At 42.5% G+C, this 16,415-nt stretch overlaps 1 long non-coding RNA gene across 3 annotated transcripts; it reads left to right on the top strand.

Moving 5' to 3' along the window:
• The first annotated feature begins 1,422 nt into the window (after positions 1-1,422).
• LOC123408459 lies at positions 1,423-6,711 on the top strand. 3 transcript variants are annotated; one of them, XR_006612755.1, is made up of 6 exons: positions 1,423-2,126; positions 2,222-2,262; positions 3,049-3,148; positions 3,911-4,002; positions 4,149-4,579; positions 5,718-6,711. It is a non-coding gene; the product is annotated as an uncharacterized LOC123408459 (long non-coding RNA). The 3 variants fall into 3 exon arrangements; XR_006612754.1 differs by lacking the exon at positions 5,718-6,711 and having other exon boundaries at positions 1,424-2,126; positions 4,149-4,717; XR_006612756.1 differs by lacking the exons at positions 3,049-3,148; positions 5,718-6,711 and having other exon boundaries at positions 1,424-2,126; positions 4,149-4,717.
• The last annotated feature ends 9,704 nt before the right edge of the window (positions 6,712-16,415 follow it).

Below are 16,415 nucleotides of genomic sequence, written 5' to 3'. Positions count from 1 at the left end.
TCACGAGGGTTTCCGGAATGGTCTGGAAACGAAGATTGATATATAGGATGACCTCATTTGATTACCGGAAGGTTTTCGGAGTTACCGGGAATGTACCGGGAATGACGAATGGGTTCCGGGAGTTCACCGGGGGGGCAACCCACCCCGGGGAAGCCCATAGGCCTTGAGGGTGGCACACCAGCCCTTAGTGGGCTGGTGGGACAGCCCAAAAGGGCCCTATGCGCCTAGGAAAGAAAATCAAAGAGAAAAAAAAGAGGAGGTGGGAAGGGAAGGAAGGACTCCCACCCATCAAACCAAGTCCAACTCGGTTTGGGGGGGGGGAGCCTTCCCCCTTGGACTCGGCCGACCCCCTTGGGGCTCCTTGAGCCCCAAGGCAAGGTCCCCTCCCTCCCACCTATATATACGGAGGTTTTAGGGCTGATTTGAGACGACTTTTCCACGGCAGCCCGACCACATACCTCCACGGTTTTTCCTCTAGATCGCGTTTCTGCGGAGCTCGGGCGGAGCCCTGCTGAGACGAGGTCATCACCAACCTCCGGAGCGCCGTCACGCTGCCGGAGAACTCTTCTACCTCTCCGTCTCTCTTGCTGGATCAAGAAGGCCGAGATCATCGTCGAGCTGTACGTGTGCTGAACGCGGAGGTGCCGTCCGTTCGGTACTAGATCGTGGGACTGATCGCGGGATTGTTCGCGGGGCGGATCGAGGGACGTGAGGACGTTCCACTACATCAACCGCGTTCACTAACGCTTCTGCTGTACGGTCTACAAGGGTACGTAGATCATTCATCCCCTCTCGTAGATGGATATCACCATGATAGGTCTTCGTGCGCGTAGAATTTTTTTTGTTTCCCGTGCGACGTTCCCCAACAGGTGGGCAGTAAATTCTGGCCGTCAATCGATCGAACATATAAACCCTCCTAGAATACCCGCCATTATAAGGGCCTTCGACGCTGGAATACCTTTTTACCAGTTCGATTGAATTACTGTCGTATGGAGCAGGTGGGCAGTGAATTCTAGCCGTCAATCTTGTTAATCCTGCTCTCACATCTGGTTAGCTCTCGAGAGAGAATGGCTGGTGGACCTTCATTCCTCATGGGCCCAGCTTCACAGTGTGGGTCGCGTCTCTTTTCGGTGATGAAATTATTGACCGGAGCGATCGTGGGTGATGTGGGATTAGTCGGCCATAGAAAATAAGACTTTTTCACTCTCCTAGCCTTAATCTAAAACTATTGCACAAAATGAATTCTATACGAAACTATTTCACGATCCTGATAGACTGGCGTCAGCAGGGACGGAGCGTGCATCAAAGCATGACATTTCTAAAAGGATCAGATCATGAAATAGTTTCGTATAGAGTTTATTTTATGCTATACTTTGAGATTAAGGTCAGAATAGTAAAAAAGTCCTAGAAAATATCCGACTGCACTTACTCTTTCTCCTTCTCCCCCTCTTTACGCATCCCGCCGCCTCCTCCTTTCTCAGATTGGGGATGGCCGGCGCAACTCCATTTTCCCCCTACCCTCTATCCCCACGCGTACGGCGGCAACACTGGAAGAATCTCGAGTCGCTATGATTATCCACGGCACCGTCGTCGTCGTCGTCGCAGCGACACCAGAAGAAGCTTGAGCATTGTGGTGGTCGTCGTCTTCCCGATGCGTGCTGCGGCGACACCGGAAGAAGCCTGAGCCATGGTGGTGGTTCACTGTGCCGTCGCCGTCGCCGTCGTCGTCGTCCTGAATAAATAGGCACGGTAAAAATCCCCAACCCCGCATATAGCTCTTACTTTCTTCCCTGCACACACGAGGCAGCAGTGACGGTGCCGCTTCCTGTTCCCCCATCCCTCGCGGCTACCTGCGTCGGCCGACGAAACGAGCCCGCAATTGCTGTGCGCCCCCAGTGTCGCACTGCCTCTGCCACCTCGGCCTCTCTCGCATCGCTCCACCTCAGCCTTGGTCTGCACACACCATCGAACGTGGCTGGTAGCTTTTGAAGCCACGAAACCAACAGGGAGGACAGATCGGCAAGTCTCAGTTATCTGGTTTTCCCTATATCGTGGTTGTTCTACTGCTGATTGTTTGTCTTTGCGGATTCTTGGCTTCTCCGGCGCGTGCATCTTTAATTAAAAAGGTGAGGTGTTTATTCACTGCCTTCGCCTGTGACCTGTTTGATGAAAGGCTTATGAGATGATCCCTTCTTTCTTCTTTTTTTTCTTTCTTGTGCAGGAAAGATTTTGTCCTCTTCGGGCTTGTATTTAACCAGCAAGGTGGGATGCCTGCTCCTTCATGTTGTCTTCTCTTCAACCAGTAATGTGGGATGCTTTTTGATGGCCTTTCTCCTCGTGTGTTTGCTGAAATGTGTATGAGCTTCATTGGCAAATATTCAGTTTAGGAGTTCTTATGGCCTCTTGATTCATGAGTACGTTCATGTTGAGAAATTAGAGTAATAAGGAGGGACACAATACATATTTGTTAGCTGGGTTATTTGCAGAATGAAGCTCACATGTGTACCATTTACTGCTTTGTGTTATTGGAGTTTGGTTGTAGTAATTGTACGGAGAAATATGAGTGCCACATTGCAATAACTGTTTTTCAGATTTCTTCAGTGAACTGATAAGTTATGGAGGTGGCTAGGTTCAGGACCTTGATTTAGAAATAGAGTTTCTCAATCATAGACAATTTTTCTTCCTAAAAAGGAATTCAAATGCAGCTACTGTCAACTCTAAATAGGGATTTAAAATATTTTTCATTTCTGAAGCTTGATCTGAAGTTATAAATGGTTGGTTGCCATTGCTGAAGCGAGGATCTAAATGTATTTTTGTGTTCTCCCTTATTATGTTAATCGGGCTGTATGTGTTCTCCCTTATTATGATAACTTTTGCGGAATTCAAAAGATGTAATTTTCTGTCATGTTGTTGCCTCATTCTTCATATATATACTAAGCTTCTCCTAAATGATAGATGAGGCAGGTGACTTATCTCTGTTATTTTCCTTTCTGTAAATTAGACGAATAGTACATTTTAGTCAACTTACGGGTATGTTGAATATGACAGGTAACTTTATGACAAGACTAAGCCGCTACTTTAGCAAGTATCAGGGAGAAACATTGGTCCTGCTGTCACCTGATAGAATTTTATGATGAGCCCCGCTTCGGTACCCCCCCCCCCCCCCCCTTACAAACCGTATAAAGGATAATATGAACCTTTCACATCAATTTTCGTATGTACGATAGATCCACTACATATACGCCCTTGGCCGGGCCAAGTACACCATTTTCTTGTCTTCTATTAAAGTTCAAAAATTATGCAAGTACCACGTTTCGAACTCCAGACCTGTAGCGAACATGCATGCGGCAGCGACCAATAGGACACGTTGCTGGATATGACAAATTCAAGTATGATATTTCTCTTATATAAAAACCACAGCGGCTTCCCTATTTTGGTTTAAATTTTGTCTATCAGCTCCTTTTTCTTTCGTATTTCTTGTGATGATCATTAGGTCATGTGAGAAAAACAGAAAAAACATAAACATGCCTGCCCAGCAGAGGAGGATGTGTGCGTATGAAAAAAAATACAGCGTATACGTGAATATGACCATCCTGCCCTTTATTATGAAGAGGTATCGATTAATCTGGACCGTCCTTGTGTTTAGGGGGGTGTACCGAAGCAGAAGTGTTTTATGATTGTTTTGTCATGAGATAGGTTCTGCTGGAGCCAAGATCCAGCGCATTTTAGTTTTGTGGGATAGACATGTTAGTTCAACTGCCTAAAGGGTTTAATGCTGAATTGTTCATATAATATTGCACCTATTTTTGTAGTCAAATAATGATTTTTAGATGCATTAGTTAAGAACACTGATTTTTCTTGGAAAGCTTTATCATGACATCGATCTTGGTTTCGCCATACTGCCATGCAGAGGTTGGATGGACTTCAGGCTTGGGGGTGGCTACAGGTTGCAGGATAGCAGGATGTGTTCTCCAAAGACCGAGTGATTGTCGTTGCCGACAGGTACCTGAAGTACGAACTTCTAAATTTGGTCATTTATTTATCCTCATAGCTGGTTTCCCTTGCTACCACCTGGCACCTGTTGGATTCCCATCCTCTACAAGTATATACATACTTTATCAAACAGAAATCAGTTGGCTCTATCATAGGTAGTGGGTGATCAAGCTTGTGCATTTTATGACGCTGCTTGTCTTTTATTTCGAAGGTAATACGCCCTAAATCATTTACTGAACTTTCAGTTCTTTTCGGAACTAGGCGAGTAATACCAATTTGTTATCTACCATCCTTAAATTATTTGCCATGCCATCCATGTAAGTTTTAGTATCTTATACTTAGTTTGGTGTATGAGAGTAGTTTGTAATTGGAGGAAGATTGACACCATGGCTGCAACTGGTTCAGTGACTAAGACTATTTCAGGATCAATGTACATTTGGTACTTCCTGCAATTCATTCCGGACGTTGAATACTACTCTTGCTTGGGCAGCTCACTGGTTTTATTAGGATGTCTTGGAGGAAGGAAAGGTTTTCCTGATGAAGAGATTCATGTGCAAGTGAGATAGAGCCTGTCATTGCCATATTTGTAGGGACTCTACCAAAAACAAACTGTGCTATTTCTCTGATCTTTGACTCATATCATTGTTTGCTTGAGCAGCTCACTCATGTCATTGATTGCTTATACATCTTTGCTGTTGCATGTGCTTGATCTGCTATTTTGAAACATAGCTTTTGAGGTGCTTATATTTTAGTTTGAATTTTGTTAATATGGCCTGAAGCTATCATAATTGTATTATTTTAAGATGACTACAAATTGCCGGAGTTAATATATGTCATGACATGCTGATCATGAATAACAAGCAACTCCTAGCCATGTCAAACAAAGCTAAACATGGATATTGCAAAGAAAGGCCCGACATAGTAAAACACGGACAACAAGAAGATAGTATAATCCTTCAACATAACTAAAACATAAGATAGGGTCAACAAGCAGATGCTTGCCTTGTTGGTCAACATCCTGATGAAGCTGGAGACTGAACCCGTACTACCCCTCATTGCCATACCATTGAAACGATGAGGGTCAACAAGCAGATGCTTGCCTTGTTGGTCAACATCCTGATGAAGCTGGAGACTGAACCCGTACTACCCCTCATTGCCATACCATTGAAACGATGAAGAAACAGTGGGAAAGAACCAAATGGCGGAAAATCAATATTCATGAATTTACAAAATGTGTATAGGGCATGAATTTTATGCTCATGCAGAGAGTTGAAAATGAAGCTACTGAAATTGGCAATAACATTTTCTTAGAGTCCTACTCCCTCTGTTCCTAAATATAAGTCTTTTAAGATGTTTCATTAAAATGACTACATACGAATGTATATAGACATACTTTAAAGTATAGATTCATTCATTTTGCTCCGTATTTAGCCCTCTAGTAAAATGTCTAAAAAGACTTATATTTAGGAACGGAGGGAGTAGAATGCAAGTTCTGAATTTAAAGATTTAAAGGAATTTTGTTAAAGTACATCATCTTTTAGTTCTAAGCAATAATACTGACTAAGCTTATGTATGTATGTTGCTAGAGTACATGTTAAAACATCCAACTCCGTATCAGAACTAGACTTAGTCTGACAGCATGACGGGCAAGTAAATTAAAAAGTACTGCTGAATATGGCCATCTTTCTTCATAGAAAATCAATTTCTCCTTCTCTCATCTACAGGCAGGTCATGGCTAACATCATCAAGCATCAGCAGCAAGCAACAAACAACAAGCATCTTGCAAGAAAGCAGCGATAGCAGCCACGCAGCCAGCGGCAGCAAGCAGCAAACAACATGCAGAGGCAATTTCTCACCCTGTTGCTAGTGGAGAGGTCGGGTGGCGCAGAGCAACGAGCTCCGGACAACGACAATGGCGGTCAACGTGGAGGAAGAAGTAGGAGGGACCCGCGGCTTCAAATCTGTGCTCCAGAGGAGACGCGGATAATGCGTAACCCATCATGGTCCCTAGAGCTGTTCGGTGAGGAGCATGACCGCAGCGACGTCACGGCGGCCCGATGAGGAGGAAAGTGGCCTTGGTCCAAGAGGCTCCTGCATGCCGGCACCCGAAATCACCATTACAGGAACGCCATAAGCAGTAATGGAGCTAGGGGAACTTGATAGAACACATGGATCTTCTAGGCATAGATAGATCCGGTAGAACACGCGGTGTTACCTTGTCCTGAGCTGGATGAGCTCCCACCGCTCTCCATCGGTGCAGTAGCGACGGCGGTGACGGAGAAGGGGGTTTAGCGTAGGTGGAGCTTCCCGTGAGCACCGCGCTTACCTATATCAGATAGGTATGTTGGTAGGGGTGTGACGGCGGCGAATCTCGTAGTCCATGCCCCGGCACCCCACCGTCCTTTATATAGTGCGGGTCACAGGGGCCCACCAACCATAATGGGTTGGGCGACCCCGATCAGGGCGCATAGATGGTGGGCCGTTGGGCCCACGCGGTGAGAGATCAACCTAACATTCTTTTCCTTGATCTCAACTTTTATTTTTGACTTTATACTTTCTATTTTATTTGTTCCATCACATATAGGCATGTAGAGCATGTTTCATTGTCACAACTTAATTGTCGATAGAATCATACAGCTACAACACACTTTTGTTTTGAAATAAATTCATTGACTTTTGGGTCTCTTATGATCCAAGAATCATAGGCTTTTCATTAAACTCATGCCGGCTAAGTGTTCCTTGAACACACTAGGTGGTAAGTCTTTCGTTAGCGGATCCGCAAGCATATACTTCGTACTTATATGCTCCAGACTTATAGTTTGATCCTGAATTTTATCTTTCACAACGTAATACTTTATATTTATTGTCTTGAAAACATTACTAGACTTGTTGTTGTGAGCATAAAATGTTGCGGACTGGTTGTCACAGTATATCTTTAGTGGCTTGTGAATACAATCTATCACTTTCAAGTCGGGTATAAATTTCTTTAACCAGATCACCTGTCCGGTGGCTTCAAAACATGCTATGAACTCTGCTTGCATCATGGACGATGCAACTATGGTCTGGTTGGAGCTTTTCCATGAAATAGCTCCCCCTGCGAGAGTGAACACGTACCCAGACGTGGATTTTCTATCATCTCCATCTCTCGCAAAATCTGCGTCTGAGTACCCTTTTATCTCGAGGGACTCAGATCTCCTGTATGTTAGCATGATTTTTTTGTGCCTTGCACATAACGCAAAGCTTTCTTTGCCATCTTCCAATGCTCTTGGCCTGGATTTGCTTGATATCTACCGAGTACCCCGGTGATAAACGCTAAGTCAGGACGTGTGCACACTTGTGCATACTGTAAACTTTCAACAGCCGAAGTATACAGTACTGTTTTTATTTCATCGAGCTCGTACTTATTCTTGGGACATTGATGATTTCCAAAACTATCGCCCTTGACTATTGGAGCAGGTGTGGATTTACACTTATGCATATTATACTTTTTGAGAACTTTCTCTAAATATGCTTTCTGTGATAGTCCTAAGACTTCATTTTTCCTGCCTCGGTGAATTTTAATGCCCAAAACATATGATGCATCACCAAGGTCTTTCATGTCGAAGTTTGAGGATAAAAACTTCTTTGTCTCTTGTAGTAGACTAATACCATTGCTTGCAAGCAACATATCATCCACATACAAGATTAGGAAAATATATTTCCCATGTTTAAACTTTGCATAAATGCAGTTATCCTCAACAATTTCTTGAAATCCAAACCTTTTAATAGTATCATTAAACTTTATGTACCACTGTCTAGAGGCTTGCCTTAGCCCATAAATGGATTTCTTTAGGCGACATCCCATATCTTCCTTGCCTTCAATGATAAAACCCTTGGATTGTTTCATGTAGACATCTTCTTCTAAATCTTCGTTTAGAAATGCCGTCTTTACATCCATTTGATGCACCTCTAAATCAAAATGAGCAACTAGTGCCATTATGATTCTGAAGGATTCCTTACAAGAGACTGGAGAAAAAGTCTCATTGTAGTCTATCCCTTCTCTTTGTGTAAATCCTTTTGCCACAAGTCGGGCTTTATACTTTTCTATATTCCCATTAGAGTCATATTTTGTTTTGTAAACCTATTTGAGCCTACTGTCTTTGCTCTTTTGGGAATAATCTCTAAGTCCCTAACATTATTGGAACTCATCAATTTCATCTCATCTTCGATTGCCTCTAGCCATTTTGATGAGTGAGGGCTTTTAGTGGCTTCTTCATATGTGGTGGGATCACCTTCCATATGAACCATTTCCGTGTTATAGACTTTATAATCAGTAGAAATAGCAGATCTTCTTGTTCTATTAGACCTTCTAAGTGCCTTATTGTCTGGCACACTTTCTACTATTTCTTGCTGCATTTCCCTTTCATGATCAACAACACGTTCAGTCGGCTCCTGAAGGACAGGTTTCGGGTCTTCTCCCATAGTTGTCATCGTTGGAGTCACAGTGGGTAGCGAGAAAAATGGCTCTTGAATCATCGGAATGGGTGCATGCACCCTTTTCTCCTCAAGGTTTATTTTTCGAGCTACCAAGCTCCCCCTCATCATTTCGTCCTCCAAGAAGACAACATGTCTCGTTTCTACAAACTTTGTGTATCTGTCTGGACAGTAGAAACGAAAACCTTTTGATCTGTCAGGGTAGCCAATGAAATGGCAACTCACTGTCTTTGGATCTAACTTTCCTATGTTTGGATTAAATATTTTGGCCTCAGCTGGACATCCCCACACCCTAAAGTGTTGCAGGGATGGCACTCTTCGTGTCCATAGCTCGTGCGGTGTTTTGGGCACCGACTTGCTTGGTACTCTGTTGAGAATGTGAATGGCGGTTTTAAGCGCCTCCATCCACAATCCCAATGGCATGTCGGAGTAGCTCATCATGCTGCGCACCACATCCATGAGGGTACGGTTACGCCTTTCAGCTACTCCATTTTGCTGAGGCTCGTCCGGCATTGAATAGTGGGCAACAATGCCAGTCTCCTGCAAGAACTTTGCAAAAGGTCCAGGGACTTGGCCATATGGCGTGTGTCGACCGTAGTACTCCCCCACGGTCTGACCTCACGATTTTAATCTTTTTGTCAAGCTGACTTTCAACTTCAGCTTTGAATATATTGAATTTATCCAATGCTTCATTTCTTTCTTTGATTGGATAAATGTAACCAAAGCGGGAGTAATCGTCTGTGAATGTTATGAACGAATCATAACCATCCACACTTTTCACCGAAGCGGTCCACAAATATCAGTGTGGATAATTTCCAGTGTTCCTGTGCTTCTGTTTGCACCTTTCTTTATCTCTTTTACATATTTTCCTTTAATGCAATCTACGCGTTGTTCTAAGTTAGAGAACTCCAACTTTGGAAGAATTTCGCTTTTGATTAATCTTTCTATTCTCTCCATGGAAATATGGCCCAATCGACAGTGTCATAATTTCGAGGAGTCATGAGTTCTCTTTCTTTTTTTTGTTTGTTGTTCGACGAAGAACTTTACACATTCACATTATTTGCATAATTCACTTTGTTACGAATTGATAACAGATAAAGCTCATTATGGAGGAAGGCATCGCCTACATAATCATTATTGTACCAAATGGTACATTTACCATGTCCAAAAAAACATTGATAATTGTCTTTGTCTAAGCATGAAACACTTATTAAGTTCCTATTACATGAAGGTACAAATAGTGCATCTTTAAGCAAAAGCTTGAATCCTTCGGTTAGCTCCAAGGAGACGTCACCTACAGCTTCAACTTCTGTTTGGACACCATTTGCGACTTTAATACTTCTTTCCTTTTGGCACATGGTCCTCGTCGAACTGAACCCCTGTAAAGTGTTTGCAACATGAACAGTTGCTCCTGAGTCAATCCACTAAGTAGATCTTGAAAACTTTAAATACAGAGATTCATTTACAAATGAAACAATATTGTTACCTCTCTTTGCCATGAAGGCCTTTAGCCAGGCAGGGCAGTTCTTCTTGTAGTGCCCTTTCTCCTGGCAGTACATGCAAGTGTCCTTGTCTACTGTTATAGGCTTTTGCTGATAATGAGCGGGAGCTTTGTCTTGAACTTTGCCCTATGGCTTTGAGGGAGAACCTTTGTTGGGTTGGAAAACCTTTTTCTTTTCCTTCACATAGTTCAAGGAGCCACCATGTGAAGCTTTGATTCTCTCCTCTTCCTGTGAACACATGGCAATGACCTTTTCTATGTCCCATGTCTTGGGCTGCATGTTGTAGTTCACAACAAAGGTCTCAAATTCCTTTGGCAGCGAAGCCATGACCAGGTGGACGAGGAGAGCTGGTTTGATCTCCAGATCTGCATACACGGGCTTAAGCTTGGCTGCCATATTGCTCATCCTAAGGATGTGCTCCCTTATGCCATGGCCACCTCCATTGTAGCTCCCTGTCACCAGTTGTTTGATCAACTGGGTGGCATATGTCTTAGAAGAGCCAGTAAACCGACTCTTTATCTTGTTTAGCATCTCCTTTGCAGTAGGGCACTCTGCAATTGAGCCCACAATGGTGTCTCAATTGTATTCTTTATAAATGCCAAACATTTCTTGTTGGCATTTGTTCATAACCTATTGCGTATGGAGTGTGACATCTCCTCTTTGCCACTATCCCATTGCTTTTTCTCCCAACTCTCATCATCCTCATCAGCATCTCTGACTGGGTCTGGAGGTGCAACTGGTTGTGGTTCCTCCAGAACCCAGTCCACCTCAGCAATGCAGAGAGCCATGTCAACCTTCTTCCTCCACTCAGAGTAATTATTCCCTCTGAGTGTAGGAACGTCCTTTAGGCAACTCATTAGGTGAAAACCTCCTGAAATCACAATTTAAGCGAGATCAATACGACAATTATATGCATTAATTAACGTTGGTTAAAATAATCATACAATTTCCTATGCAAATTAATCTACATTACCGTTGGGCAAATGATAGAAATAAATGCATCTTTTTGCAACATGCAACATGATCAGGTTATTAAACAACGTTGGTCAGAATAATAGCATGACCACATTTCATATTTTACTTAGCAGCGGAAAACGTGAAATTAAAATTTCATATGCCTTTTAACTTTATAGAAAATAATTCTGTCATTTAATATAAAATTCATGAACTTTATTAATGTTTTGTAAAGATCATGAACTTTCTTTTTCTGAAAAAACTATTTTATTCTCAGAACATTTTTATCTTTCTTTTCAAAAAATAATATTACAATTCTATCTAAATTAGCAGAAACTTTGAACATTTTTATTTGCTATTTTCTAAACATATTTTCGTAGGAAAAAAACTGCCTAGAAAAACTTTTGAATGTGCCTTAAATAGACAGAAACTAAAAAGTCCTTTTAAAATAAAGGAAAATGGCCGACTTGACCGGCCTGTGGCCTTTCTCCTTTGGGCCGGCTTCGGCCTGGGCCAGCGCCCTCTTGCGGCCAGGCGCTGGCGCCCCCTCGGCGGCGTGGCGCGGCTGGCGGCGCCCCCGTGCGGCCCGTGGTGGGCTGGCCCCTAAGGCCTCGCCTCTCCTTGGCCCAAAAGCCTGCCCTGGCCTAGGGTTTCGGCTTAGGGAATCCTAGCCGTCCAAGGCGATCCGACGGCTCCCCACGGGAATCGGAGGAACAAAAGGGGCAGCCGAGCCGGTCTGCAACCCAAATCGTTTCATTTGCCCCCCTCAGCCCGACGCTCTCTTCTCTCGTCGAGCGAGACGCTCCCGCGGGTGGCCGAGCGGTGGCCAAGCCACTCCCTCGCGCGGTGGCTCTCATGCCCCGCCGAGAAGCCCCCGCGGCCGTGGTGTTCTGCGTAGCACTTCGTCGCGCTTTCCCCTCTCTTTCTTGCTGTTACTTCGCCCGCACATCCTCTTGGCTTGCCTCGCGTGGCCGCTGCTTTGCCCCGTCGAGGTAGGCTCAGATCTGGCCGTCGGCATCCTCCCTTTCATTGTAGCGATGGCCCCCTTCACTCCCCTTGCCGGTGCGCGCCCTCTCCCGAGGGAGAGTGCGCCGCCGTCAAGTGGTGTGTTGGGGTGCCTTCTTCCCTGCCGAGAGGGTGCCAACATGTCCGAGGCCCGGAAAGTAACTTCGTTGCCATCCCCCTCGCCGGCGGCGCATCCGCCTTGCGGTGGGTGCGTCGCCGTCGAGGGATTTGGTGATGGAGTCCTTAGCCCCCATGGGTACCTTTGATTTACTTTGCATGTTCCCCTCCTTTTGTTTGCCTTTTCCGAATCCGATCTGTTTTCTTTCTTTATTTTCCTTTTGGATCTAGATCCATTCTTTGGCTCCGAGGAGGTAAGTTCTTCTTCCCCACACCTTGGCTTGCCGATGCGTGTGGGGATCGAGAGGAACAGGCACGGCCTTGCGGTGGCGCTTCTTTGCCGACGAGGCCCGAGGCCATCTTCGGTGCTTTCGGGGAGGGAAGTTTTTCTTTTTCGTTTCTTTGACCGAAACGTATCTAGCGCATAGCGGCTGATGATATCATTGATAGAACACATGGATCTTCTAGGCATAGATAGATCCGGTAGAACATGCGGTGTTACCTTGTCCTGAGCTGGATGAGCTCCCACCGGTCTCCATCGGTGCGGTAGCGACGGCGTTGACGGAGAAGGGGGTTTAGCATAGGTGAAGCTTTCCATGAACACCACGCTTAACCTAGATCGGATATGTATGTTGGTAGAGGTGTGACGGCGACGAATCTCTTAGTCCGTACCCTGACACCCCACCGTCCTTTATATAGTGCGGATCACAGTGCCCACCAATCATAATGGGTTGGACGTCCTCGATCAGGGCGTATAGATCAAGGCCCGGTGGGTCGTTGGGCCCACGCGCTGAGAGATCAACCTAACAAAACTACCTAGGAGCGAGAACGCACCAGAAAAGCGAGGTGGTTCACGGCGGCGTCCAGCAGGCTTGCATGTCGGAGCCGGAGACGTGGACGTTGATCTGGACCGAGGGCTAGCATATCCCGCTGATTCCTGCGGCTGCCGTTGCAACATGTAAGGGGATCCAAGAGAATAGGAAATGAAGCGAGGGGGATGAAGTGGGGTGGAGTAGGAGAAAAGGTGAATGTACTGGGGTTTGCTGGCACGTGTGGCTGCGAGATGGAGACGCTGGATCGAGCGGCTATTTGGTTCGTGCCCTGAGCTTCGTGCCTCGCGAAAGTTGTTGCCATTGAAAAAAGATGGAATTTTGTCACAAGTGCACTGTGAGATTGTGATCAACTGCATGTAATCTCTAGGCGAGGGACATGTGCAGACCTTCAGGCTACCAACCAAAAAAGGTTCACGCACAACTCATAGAGGTTGTCAGGCTTCCAACCAAAAAGGATTCACGTCCAAGTCAGAAAGTTGTCAGGCCAGGCAAGTCTTGTCAGGCTTCCAACCAAACTGCCCCTGACCCAGAAGACACACCGGTCATTTGTAAAGGGAGGGGTTGAAAGAAAATATTTCCCTAATAATAAAGCAAATACAGTTTCTGGTCGTCCGTCATGAAAATTACTTTTAAAATTTACATAAATTACCCACCATGCCACCGGTAAGTAATAGAAAACGTTTCATAAAGAAAAACAATATTGGACTGGGCCGGCTCATATAAAAACCTTCTATATTACGCTCTGCAGGCTGGAAGAATATCCAGCACACCGTATGGGCCGACCCATGCACAGCCGCCTGCTTTTAGTTCCGTTTGTTTATTTATTTTCAGTTTCGTTTTATTTTTTATTTTAAATAAATTAGAACTCCAAATAATCTTTAAAATTTTAATAAACTGAAAATTATAAATCAACATATTTAAAAAAATTAAAATGTTCGTGACTTCAAACACTCCTCGGAGTTTTGTAAAAAATGCTCGAATATACAATAAAATATTTGCACTTTTAGAAAAATGTTTGTACAATAAGAAAAGCCCATGATTTCAAATACAATTCCATGTATTAAAACTTATTAAAGGCATTTAACAAGATGCTTTCTAATTCAAAATATGTTAATGCATTAAACAAATATTCTAAAATTTTAAAAATAGCTAATGCCTGTTTTGATAGTTTCTTTTTTTAATTTAAAATTTTCCATTCCATTTTTATTTATTTCTAATTTAAATAATTTAGAATTACAAAAAATTTTGCATATTAAAAAATAGGAATTTTGAATTAAAATGCTGACGAAGACATAAAATGTTTGTGGATTCAAAAAAAGCGCCGGATTTTTATATTTTTTTTTGCAAATTCCAAAACAATGTCCATAAATTTAATAAATATATTACTGATTTATAAAAATGTTTATTTATTCAGAAAAACTTCATGCGTTTCACAAAATGTTTGTGAATTTAAAAAAAATCCTCCAACATAAAAAATTATGTTCGTCTTTTCTTGAATTGGTCGCCAATTCAAAAGAAAATATTTAAACCCGTTCGAAATATAAAAAATATTCACGACTTTTAGTAAATGTTTGTAAATTGTAAAAAATGTTCTTGATTTTAAAATTGTTCCCATATTTGTAAAATTGTTCACGAAAGATCTAATGTATGTAGTTAAACATTAATGCTTCTAAGTCTTTGTGACAATATACGTGTGTGAATTTTGAAGAATTAACTTTTGGATGGATCAAATTATTATTGTATGTTTTCTAATTTTTTTATTGAAATTCAGAATAAATCTTTGAGTTAACAAGATTTTTGACAACCATGATATATATTTTTTGAAAATGTAAAGATTGCTTCAACTTGTGAATAAATTTAAAAGATGAAACATTTTCTTGCATTTGTGCGTAAAATTTCAAAATCAAGCGATGATATGTGAACATAATGTGGTCATCTTCATTGGAGATTATGTTTTTTCTTCCGTGGCAACGCACGGGCCATTTTGCTAGTAAAAACAAATGAAATAGGCTGGAATATCTTTCTCCTTTACTCTTTATTAAGCTTCTCGGGACTGCCATGATCTAAATGTTTCGGAATATCTTGGAAAATTTCTGATGCTACTACTTGTATAATATAACTGCGAATTTTTCAGTGTATATACATTATGCATAGATCTTATTATTTCACATGTTTTTATGATGAAGACACATCCAGGGAAAGGTTCTGATGTAATGAAGTGCATTTGTTCATGATAGTTCTTCCAACATGATAAGATCAGAAGAATTTGTCCTTGCTTTGTTACTTTTCACACTGTTATGTTCCATGTTGTTGTCCAAATGGATGTGCCTTATTGTCCAAATCTTCTTATATCCCCTTATATCTACCACTAATTTCCGTAAATCTATTGATGAAAAAGGTTACAAAGAAAGTAGCTCAACATTTTTCACTGAACCATGCAATTTATGTTATGAATAGATTTAAGAAAAATAGTCTTGGTGAAAAGTGTTGTTCTATAAATACTCCCTGTGTTTTTTATGTAAGGTGTACTATTTTTAGCACGGCAACCTTTGCTGAATCATTGATTACCGGTAGCTAAATCATTTAGGCTGGGAAACTAAGAGATACATATACAATCAGGAAGAGATATTTTCTTTTTTCTTTTTTAAAAGAAAAGGTGCATGCAATCAGGGGAGAGATATTTTCCTTTTTTTGAATGGTCTAATGACGGAATTACGAGGAATTAGAAATAATACACCGCATTGTGGAATTTTATCAAAACCCAATACACTTTATATAAAGGAACAGAGGGAGTAGGTGTATGCCTTTTTTAGCTTTTCCTGATTTTATTATGTTGCCTTTTATTAAAATTTATTTTACTTGACTACACCTTCTATTCATTCCTTTTTATGCTTAGGTTAGAATCTCAACAAAGGTGCTTCTGGATGCTATGCTTCTGCACATGCAAACACACATCGCCCTTGGCCGAAGTTAGTTCTGAATCATTCTCATATGCATGGTTTGAATACTCCGCCCACTCTCGCTTTTTGCGCCATGGGCGCAACGGGTAGGTGACGCTCGTGAAGGGGTAGATCGGATGGTCATTTCCGAGTACGTCCAACGGCCAGCAAGGCGGCGGATATTTTCTTGTTATCTGTCGGCCGACGCGTAGCGTGGCCCATTCCTTTTCCAGTGTATTTTTTACACACTATTGCCTACAATAGATGATATCTCACAAGAATGTTTGAATTGCTCAAATAATCATAACATGGTTGGGTATGTTTGTCCATTACATTGTCGTATGCCAACCATCGTTTGCATACTAATTACATTCTCCATATTTATTTTCTACTCATAGTCTGTTATATGAGCAATAAGACCATATGCCCTCCATGGATCAAATCTTGGGTACTACTTTTCATTGATACCAACTGCCATTATCATAATGAGTTGTATATGATAGCTATTATTTTCAAGTTCCATGATTTTTTCGTTCGATCTTTAAATATGTGTCGTAGTAGGTGTATCATTGAAAAGAGTATTGATCGATCGAGACGTG

Source organism: Hordeum vulgare, chromosome 7H, assembly GCF_904849725.1.
Source record: "Hordeum vulgare subsp. vulgare chromosome 7H, MorexV3_pseudomolecules_assembly, whole genome shotgun sequence".
NCBI lineage: Eukaryota > Viridiplantae > Streptophyta > Magnoliopsida > Poales > Poaceae > Hordeum > Hordeum vulgare.
This window is presented reverse-complemented; position numbering and strand designations above follow the sequence as displayed.